The sequence below is a fragment of the Papaver somniferum genome, chromosome 10 (genome assembly GCF_003573695.1).
Source record: "Papaver somniferum cultivar HN1 chromosome 10, ASM357369v1, whole genome shotgun sequence".
Taxonomy (NCBI): Eukaryota; Viridiplantae; Streptophyta; class Magnoliopsida; order Ranunculales; family Papaveraceae; genus Papaver; species Papaver somniferum.
This window is the reverse complement of record NC_039367.1, coordinates 81,924,125-81,934,045: the sequence shown is the minus strand read 5'-3', so window position 1 is coordinate 81,934,045 and position 9,921 is coordinate 81,924,125. Positions and strand designations below refer to the sequence as shown.

At 36.1% G+C, this 9,921-nt stretch overlaps 1 long non-coding RNA gene across 1 annotated transcript; it reads left to right on the top strand.

Moving 5' to 3' along the window:
* The first annotated feature begins 6,610 nt into the window (after positions 1-6,610).
* On the top strand, positions 6,611-9,549 carry LOC113319239. The gene is made up of 2 exons (XR_003345256.1): positions 6,611-7,118; positions 7,229-9,549. It is a non-coding gene; the product is annotated as an uncharacterized LOC113319239 (long non-coding RNA).
* Positions 9,550-9,921: the final 372 nt, after the last annotated feature.

The window sequence follows — 9,921 nt, the reverse complement described above, 5'->3', positions numbered from 1 at the left end:
CATGACCATCTAATTCATAACCTTGAAGATAGGGTAAAAACTGAGCACGCCATAACGAGTAATTAGTTTCATCCAGTTTGAAAGTGATTATGTGATGAGGTTGCGAAAATTGAACAGATGACATAGTTGAGGATTGTAAAGAAGAAGCAGTAAAAGACATTAAAGAAGAGATTGTAGATGAAGAAGAAGCAGTAGAAGACATTAAAGAAGAGATTGTAGATGAAAAAGTTGAGGACTCGGTTGATATTGTTGAGGATCGAAAAATGCTAAGTTTATACCAAGATAGATTTACTAAAGTTTAGGTTAACTGGGAGAAGAGATAAAAGAGATTGAATAGATTTAACAGAACTTAAGCATACAGAGATACAATATATATATACAAGAGTTTCTTGAACTTCAAGGTAAAGTATTTCCTGATTGGTTTTGATTTCTTAATACACAAGAGAATAAACTTCTTAGCCGACAAGTTACCGTGTATAATATTGGGTCATATTGCATACGTACTGGATGTTGTGTTAACAGAACAATCATATTCAGACAATTTTAATAGTAGTACAAGACTTGATATTTCCATGTACTAACAATACGATCCCACTAAAATAAATTATGAAGTACCTCTTTTCTGCTAAACAAATGCAAGTTACCAAGAAGTAAAGAATTTGATGAACCTGAGTGGTATTGATTCTTCATGTCAAGTCAAAATTTTGAGACTCAACTAGAAAATAGACAATGCTCGAATTCAACTGTTATTAGAGGTTCTCCAGAGTGCCCAAGCATATACCTGTTCTTTTAGAAAAATAATAATATATCAAGTCTTCATGCACCCCAGAGTGTCCGAACTCCGAACTTTATTCCTCAGCTGAAAATGCCAGACTAAAGTTGTTGCGGTGCCAACACCTAAATAGACAAGCTTTCCTTATTTATTCAAACTCTATTTAGCTTAGTTAACTTCTTTATTTAGACAACTTCTTATTGCTTGAAGAACAAGTTCTAGTTAGCTTTAAATACATATTTCTTGAGTTGTAATCAGGCATTCAATCAATATACAGACTCAGTTCCTTTATTGTTTACATAGCAGAGGTGGCTAATCTCCATAAAAAAAGATATTTATCTTAGGGTTCTATCTTATTTCGTGTTATGTCATTGTATTTTGGTTTAGAACCCTAACACCTGGTTCAGAGCAAGGTTTGTTATATCATGACGATTGCTGAGTTAACTGCAGAAGTTAAGGGTCTCAAGGATGAGATACATGATTTTGTAGAAGCTTTATCCAAACAACGTCTAGAAGATATGGAGAAAGCTCAGATTCAACAAGGAATACTAATCGTAAAGAGGATCGTCAAGAAGACATGGTTGCTTTGACAAAAGATTTATGAGAAGCTATTATTGATACATTCCGGCAAGAAAAGCAACGACATACTAGTTTTCCTCTTCAACATCAACACACTATTCATGGCAATGTTCCTGGTAATGTTGGCACTGAAACTGTTACGCAGGTACCATTAATTTGAAGTTTCCAAATTTTGGAGTTGATCCTGATGGATGGAATTTTCAAGCTGATCAATATTTTAGTTTGCATGGGGTCACTAAATTTTTTAAAATACTCGTAGCCGCTGCTCAGCTTAAAGGTTATGCCAATTCTTGGTATTGATGGATTAGGAAGTCTTTTACTACGCCAACTTGGGAAGAATTTTGTTCTTTGCTTCGCAACCGATTTGCAGATCATAAGTTTATAAATCTCGCATTGCTTTGACAAAGTTGTCTCAAACAAGTATGGTTCGAGAACTAATTTCTTAGTTTGAGAGATTACTTAATTTTGTGCATGATCTTCCTACTAGTACCTGGTTGATTTATTTATTGCTGCTTTACGACTTGATATTGGTACTGGTGTGAGTTTTTTTGAACCAAAAACATTATCCGAGGATTTAGAGAAAGCGATACAGCAAGAGGATACTATTATGGAAGCTTCTTCTCTTTCGAAACATTCTTCTCGTCCAAATCAATTCCGGACATCGACAAATACGAACTCAAAGCCTAGGAAGAGTACATTACCCCATGGAGTTAAGAGATTATCATGAGAAGAACAAAATCATAGAAGATATAAAGGTCTTTGTTTCAACAGTGATGACTATTATAAGCCGGTCCATCTATGTGTAAAACCTAGATTATTAATTTTGGATGTTGCTCCAAACAGTACTGACAGTGATAATCAGTTTTTTGATGAAGATATCACACCTGAGACTTATGATAGTACTATTGATCAGTATGAACAAGAACTTCAAGTTTCTTTGAATTCATTATGGGTTCTACTTTTCCCAATACAACGTGCATCTCAGGCCACACAAAAGCTAGACCTTTTACAATTCTAGTTGATTCAGGTGTTACTCATAATTTTATTCACCCCAATCTTGTCAAACAATGTGGTTATTCAATTGAATCCAGGAGTTATTTTCTCACTGTAACAGTGGGTGATGGAGGTAAATTACACCCTCGAAGTTCTTGTTTCGATGTACCAATTAAGCTGCAAAATTATATCTTCACAGTTAATTTTCATCTTTTAGACATCAGTGGATGTGATACAGTTTTGGGTGTTCAATCACTCCGTACTTTGGGACCCATTATATGGGATTTAGGTAAGTTGACTATGCAGTTCAGAATTAATGATGATGATGTCCTTTTATTTGGCGACAACTCATCATCTATAATGATTATGGATACAACTCAAATGCAGCGTTTATTATGCAGAGTGAATTATGTATTTTTCTTTAATTATCAACATTAAACACTGTAATTAAGGCTACTTCTGAGATAACACCTGAGATTCAACAGTTGCTTTCCAAATTTTTTGATGTTTTCAAGATCCCAACTATTCTTGCTCCCGAATGCTTGCATGATCACTGTATTCCTTTGCTACCAGGTTCTGCTCCTGTTAATGTACAACCTTATCGTTATCCACATTTTAAGAAAGATGAGATAGAGAAAATTATCTCTGAGCTACAACAAGCTGATTTTATTCGTCTTAGCTCTAGTCCATATTCTTCTCCTATCTTAATGATACGTAAAAAAGATGGTTCATGGCGGATGTATGTGGATTATCGGGTTTTAAATAAGTTAACCATCAAAGATAGATTCCCATTCCTGTGGTGGGTGAATTACTGGATGAATTACATGATGCAATGATATTCTCCAAGCTGGATTTTCGTTCTGGGTATCATCAACTGAGAGTGCATAAACCAGACATTCCAAAGACAACATTTCGCACTCATGATGGTCACTATGAGTTTCTTGTTATGCCTTTTGGGTTGTCAAATTCCCCAACTACTTTTCAAAGCTTCATGAATCATATTTTTCGACCTTATTTGCGCAGGTTCGTGTTTCTTTTCTGTAATGATATTTTAATCTACAGTAAAAGTCTTGATGATCATATCAAACACTTATCTATTGTGTTTGAACTTTTACGTGCTCATAAGCTCTTTGTCAAAGAATCAAAGTGTACTTTTGCACAAAAATCTGTTAGATATATTGGGCATCCAGTTACTTCTTAAGGGGTTTCAGTTGATAATGAAAAGATCGAATGCATATTATCTTGGCCAATTCCTACTACAATTAAAGAACTAAGAGGTTTTTTTTTGGGTTAACCGGATATTACCGTAAGTTTGTGAAATATTTTTGGGAAGATTAGTCCCCCATTAACTCAACTACTTAAGAAGGATGCTTTTGTTTGGAGTGACAAAGCCACTACTGTTTTCAAATTATTTCAACGAGCTCTCACAACTACTCCAGTCTTAATCCTTCCAGATTTCTCAAACGAATTTATGTTAGAGTGCGATGCTTCTGGCAATGGATTGGTTGTTGTTCTTATGCAATCCAATAGGCCAATTGCATATTTTAGTAAGCCTTTATCTGGAAAGAATTTAAATCTCTCTATTTATGATAAAGAGATGCTTGCTATTGTTGCTTCAGTTCAAAAACGGCGACCATATTTGCTGGGGAGACATTTCAAGATATATACAGACCATCTTAGTCTCAAGAATTTTCTGGATCAAAAATTATTCTCCATGGAACAGCAAAAATGGTTATCTAAACTGTTAGGATATGATTATGAGATCATTTTCCGTAAGGGCAAGGAAAATATTGCAGCCGATGCTTTGTCACGTACTTCAGGCTCTATTTTTCTTCTTTCGACGCCAATTTGTTTTTTTTTTTTGGTATTCAAGACATTATTCAAGAATGTCACAATGACACCAAATTTAGTGATATAATTCAGCAGTTAAGTGAAACTCCCAACTGTAAGCTGCACTTTTCTTATACGGATGGTGTGTTACGTTATAAGGGTAGTATAGTGGTACCTTCATCTTATTCTTGGTGCACTAAACTACTTGAAGAGTTTCATTCAAATCCTATAGGTGGTGGTTATCTTCGCACCTACAAACTTTTACAACAAAGCTTCTATTGGAAAGGTATGAAAACTTCAGTCAAAACTTTTATTTCTCACTGTGATGTTTGCCAACATAATAAGTCCGAGGCAATACTTCCACCTGGATTATTGAATCCTCTTCTTGTACCTGCTGATATATGGTTGGACATATCAATGGATGATCGATTTCCACCTTCACACCGCAAGACTTCTGTTTTTGTGGTAGTGGATAGATTATCCAAATATGCACATTTTATAACACTTAAACATCCATATTCAGCTAGCTCTGTTGCTGAGTTATTTGTACGTGAAGTTGTACGTCTTCATGGCATGTCAAGAAGTATTGTCAGTGATCGTGACCCAATATTTATGAACAATTTTTGGGAAGCTTATTTTGGTTTGCAGAGTACTAAATTATGTCGTAGTTCAGCTATCACCATCAATCTGATTGGAAAACCGTGGTTACTAATCGAATGAATGCTACTTAGGATGTTTTACTGGAACTAAACCTAGTGAGTGGTCAAAATGGTTACCATGGGCTGAATGGTGGTATAACACAAGTTTTCATTCTGCAATTCAGATGTCTCCATATCAAGCAGTTTAGAGTCAACCACCACCAACAATATCATCTTATTTACCAGGGTCTACATCTGTGAATGTTGTTGATGCTAATTTAATTAAAAGCAAGAGATCATACTCTCAGACTTTTGAAATCACATTTGCAAGCTGCTCAAGTACGAATGAAGAATTATGCTGATTCAAATCGTACTGAACGTCATTTTGAAGTAAATGACTTGTTGTTGTTTTTTTCGTTTATAACCATACAGACAAAGCATAGTAGCCACTCAAGATTATTCTAAACTCTCGCCTAAATTTATGGACCTTTTTGTGTTTTGTAGAAGATTGGATTTGTTTCTTATAGGTTGGACTTACCTAATACAAGTCGTATGCATCCGGTGTTTCATGTTTCACAGCTGAAGTTGAAACTTGGTTCTTCAATTCTGGTTGATACAACTTTGCCAATTACCATTGATTATGATAAATGGGAACCAGATACAATTTTGGAACGTAAAATGTTCAAAAAGGGAACTCATGCAGGCACTAAGTGGCTGATCAAATGGAAGGATCATCCAACAGAGGAAGCTACTTGGGAAGATATTGATGAGTTACTACTTCGTTTTTCAGATTTTCATGCTTGAGGACAAACAATTTTTTCGAGCAGGGCGGGATGTTTCGGTGCAAACACCTCAATAGACTAGCTTTCCTTATTTATTCAAACTCTATTTAGCTTAGTTAACTTCTTTATTTAGACGACTTCTTATTACTTGAAGAACAAGTTCTAGTTAGATTTAAATACATATTTCTTGAGTTGTAATCAGGCACTCAATCAATATACAAACTCAGTTCTTTTATTGTTTACATAGCAGAGGTGGCTAAGAGCATCCACAGTGGGCGAGTATAACCAAAAATTTGGGATGAGATCGTAACACAGTGGGACGGAGTAAAGATCAAATCCCAACCAAAGATCAAATTCCAGACCAAATATGGTCGCGACCAAATCCCAAATTCTAATATAGTCGGGCGTAAATTTAAAGTACGCTTGTTGCTGGGCGTAAATTTAAAGTACGCTTGTTAACGGGCGGAGATTTAAATTATGCCCGATGAAATTTTAATTAAATAAAAAAAAAAAAGAATGAGGCGGACTTTTAAAGTCCGCCTGTTAAAATTTACAAAGAATGGGGCGGACTTTTAAAGTCCGCCTGATGGAATTTTAATGGTGCGGACTTTTAAAGTCCGCCTGATGAAATTTAAAAAAAATGGGGCGGACTTTTAAAGTCCGCCTGATGAAACTTTACAAAAAAAAAAATGGGGCGGACTTTTAAAGTCCGCCTGACGAAATTTTAATCATGTACCGTTGCGTCACAACACGGACTAAACCCAAATTTTGGTCTTTTCTTTGATCTTTGATCTTTGGTTTTGATCGCACCACTGCAGTTGCTCTAATCCCCGTAGAAAAGGGTTTTTGTCTTAGGGTTCTATCTTATTTCGTGTTCGTTTTGGTTTAGAACCCTAACACAAGCAAGCACCAAAAATAATCCAAGCTCTAGACCTATCACCTGTGGCAAATCATATTACTCCATGTTCATACTTCTCAATCACCGTTACAGTTCATTTTAAATCAGCCATCAACAAGTTCCACTATTTTAAGGCTTAGGCCTGCGTTTTGGTCAGAGTTAAACTGAAGGAAACAAGATAAATGATTTGGTTCCTGTTTTACCATAAATACCACATCAGAGTTAAACTGAAGGAAACAGGTCTTGGTCATTTGAGCTCTAGTGGGTCTTTTCTTTCTAGAACTTCACCCATTCTTCTATCCCACAACACTGACATTTGGGTACATAACCGAGGACGCATGATAGTTTGATTAGCATAACCACAAAAACGAAACTGAAGAAAATATTTCGTTATGCACTAAATAATGGAAGGAGTTTTTTCCTGCAAACCCTAAAACCCAATCAAAAAGTTCAGCTGTGTTTTCTTCTTCCCTAATTGGCTAAGCCCTAATCTCACCGGCCCCAGAAAAGTTGTAGTCCCCAAGGATTTACCGAGCTCAGATCTGATGTGATTGATGGTCAATTTCTTTTACTGATGGTGATTCAAAAAGGTTGCTTGTCTCAATGGATTTCATATCGACTCAAAGGTTGTTGCTCAATTTCCAAAAGTTAGTCTGCTGAATCAATTGCTTCAAGGGAATTTTTTCTCCTTTGCATCTGTATTGCCTCTCAATAGATCGAGATTTACCTGTTTCAGCTACTTGGATTTTCGATTCTCATCATGCTTTCAACCAGTCAAGCCGCCGGTTGCAGAAGAAATTAAATCACAAACTCAAATGTACCACTATTCATCTTTCTCTCTGATATCATCAACCCACTTAGGAAATCCCAGAAACTTTTGTATTTCATCCTTGAGATTCAAAATCAAGAGGTGTCACAATTGTATGCTTACATCTAGTTTTTAACCTAATTAAACACTGACTGCTGCTGAAACCATCTGCTTTTCAATCCTGTTTAAATCCTTGTTTCCTGCAATTGTTATTCAAGAAGTTTTCCAAAACTTTTTTTGGTAATCATTAACCTTGACTTAGTTATTGATCTGCTCTATAAATATATAACTCATTCTCAGTATGTATCCACCATACTCTCATAATGCTTTATCCCCTGCCTTTAAAGTTTCTCTAGTTGATATTCTCATTTCATTGAGTAAGTTTGTAAGTTTTTCGTTGGTTTTGTTTTGTTTATGTTAGCTTGATGTTTTGTTGCCACGTCTAGGCTCTGGCAAGAATAATAGAGCTTTCTCAAGCCATCAAAATCAGTTTAATTCTTATAGTTATCCTGTTAGGCAATGGAAGCATAAGCTTGTTGGTGGTTCTTAACCAGGTTGAACAATAACTCTTTTGTAGTCAGAAATGCTTTAAGCTACAGATGGTGTATTGAAGGTGGTTTTTCTGTAAGCAAGTTTAGTAAATTTTACTTTCTAATCAAATTTGAATCTCGTCAGGAAATGTTTAGAGTCTTCAGGCAGGGGACTAGAGTTATTTTTGGAGATATTTTCATGATTCAACAATGGGAACCTTACCTAAACCCTATAACTTTCTCTATGAACTTTGAAGTTTTTGAAATTGTATTGCATAATTTAACACAATTCCAAGCTCGGTTTCTCAATGTCAAGCAAATCACTTCAGAACTAAGTGAACTTATTTATTGTTTTGCACCCTTTCAATCTAGTAATGGTTTCAGCAACATGTAAATTAGGTTAAGAATCAAGTTATCTCAACACCTTATCTTTGGTACTTCAGCACCAAATTAATTCAATGATGTTAACTTGATTGCTTTTCAGTTCTTGGATTTTCCTAGGCTCCTTTGCAGTTTTTTGTAAAAGATTAGGCAACTTAGCTGAGGATGCATTGAACTTTTTATTATGACACACCATGGCATGCATATACCTCACCCTCTCCAACCAGCTCCTTTGGAGTATATGTCTGAACCTGATGATAAATACACCGAAGAAGAGAGGTACAATGTAGACTGAGATGAACTAGACTCTGACTGGAGCGATTGGATCTTAGAATTCTACCCCCTACTCCAAGACCTTCGCCTATCTCCTCGGATCAGGAACAGTCGGATTTCTCTTTTTCTGAAGGAGATCAAGCCTTTGAAAGATACAATCAAAGTGGTTTTAATTCGTATATGTTCTTGGATTCTGATAGAACTCAATCTGATGAGTTTAACAGCAAATAGCCTCAGCTCCAATGCATTGGAGGCATAACATATAGCTTCACAAGGCTCTGTACAAGTTGAAGAAGAGGCATCTCCATTGTGTCATCTTAGTCCCAGAAGCCCTACTAACTTCATTACCTCTGATATAGATCCAGATTTTGAGTTGGTTTCAGATGCAGACTCAAGCTCCCCTCACAAGATTTCAGGCCTGGTCATAAAAGAATGAACCCCGAACAACAGAACTTTCTACATATCTCTGGTATTGGCTCCTCATCTGAAGCACACGACTCAATGAGAATTTCAAGTGATGAATTAGAGTAATGGAGATCTCAGTATAATCCTAGCAAAAGATTCAAATATGCAACAAGGGGACATCCTTCCACTAGTAAGGCAGGCAACTTCAAACCCAACAACAACAGCAGCAACAACAACAACAACAACAGTAGCAACAACTACCAATAATGGCCCATCATCGCATATCTGAGCTCAACCCTGATTCCTTATCAAGCTACATATTGGGGACGGTGGATAATCCACATTTTTTTGTCTACGGTCTCCTTTTTACAGCTACTTTTTTACTAGTGAGTCTCTAAATAGGTTTATCTAACAATTTCTGTATTTCTTCGCTTAGTTTGTGTGTTCAGTTTGTTTCATGATTTTGGTGTGTATTATCCTCTCTGCTATTTAGAGTGCTTTTGTAGTGATAGTGTCTTTTAGAGTTTGCCTAGGTTAGTGTCGCTTTGAAGCTACTCTGCTTACATAGTTTTTTTGGATCAACCCAGTTCTTGTTGCTTATTTTGTATGTAATAGCTTCTGAAGTTTCAGTGTGTTTAGTCAGTTATTTGATATAGTGTACCCTACTTGAGTTCTTTTTCTGGTTCTGTTTTTCACTGCTTTTTCAACCCCGTTCAGTTCAACCTCAGTTCATTATCCGACTTAGGCACCCGGTTTTCTCTTAACTGTTAGTTCTGTCTGATTCTACAGGGTTGTGTTTTTACTTATAGAACTAGTACTTCCTCTTTGTTTTACTAGCTCATTGACCCTAGTTAATAGTCTACATTTGCTTCTTTCTTTCTCCAGGTTATCTATTTATTTCACTTGAATTTTTCTCCTAATAACACTTTAATCGCCCAACTATTCTCCCAACTATCTGTTTCCACTTTAATCCCAAGTTCAATCCGAACTTCAGTGTCCTTACAAAACCTGTGTCAAAGCCCAATTGCATAC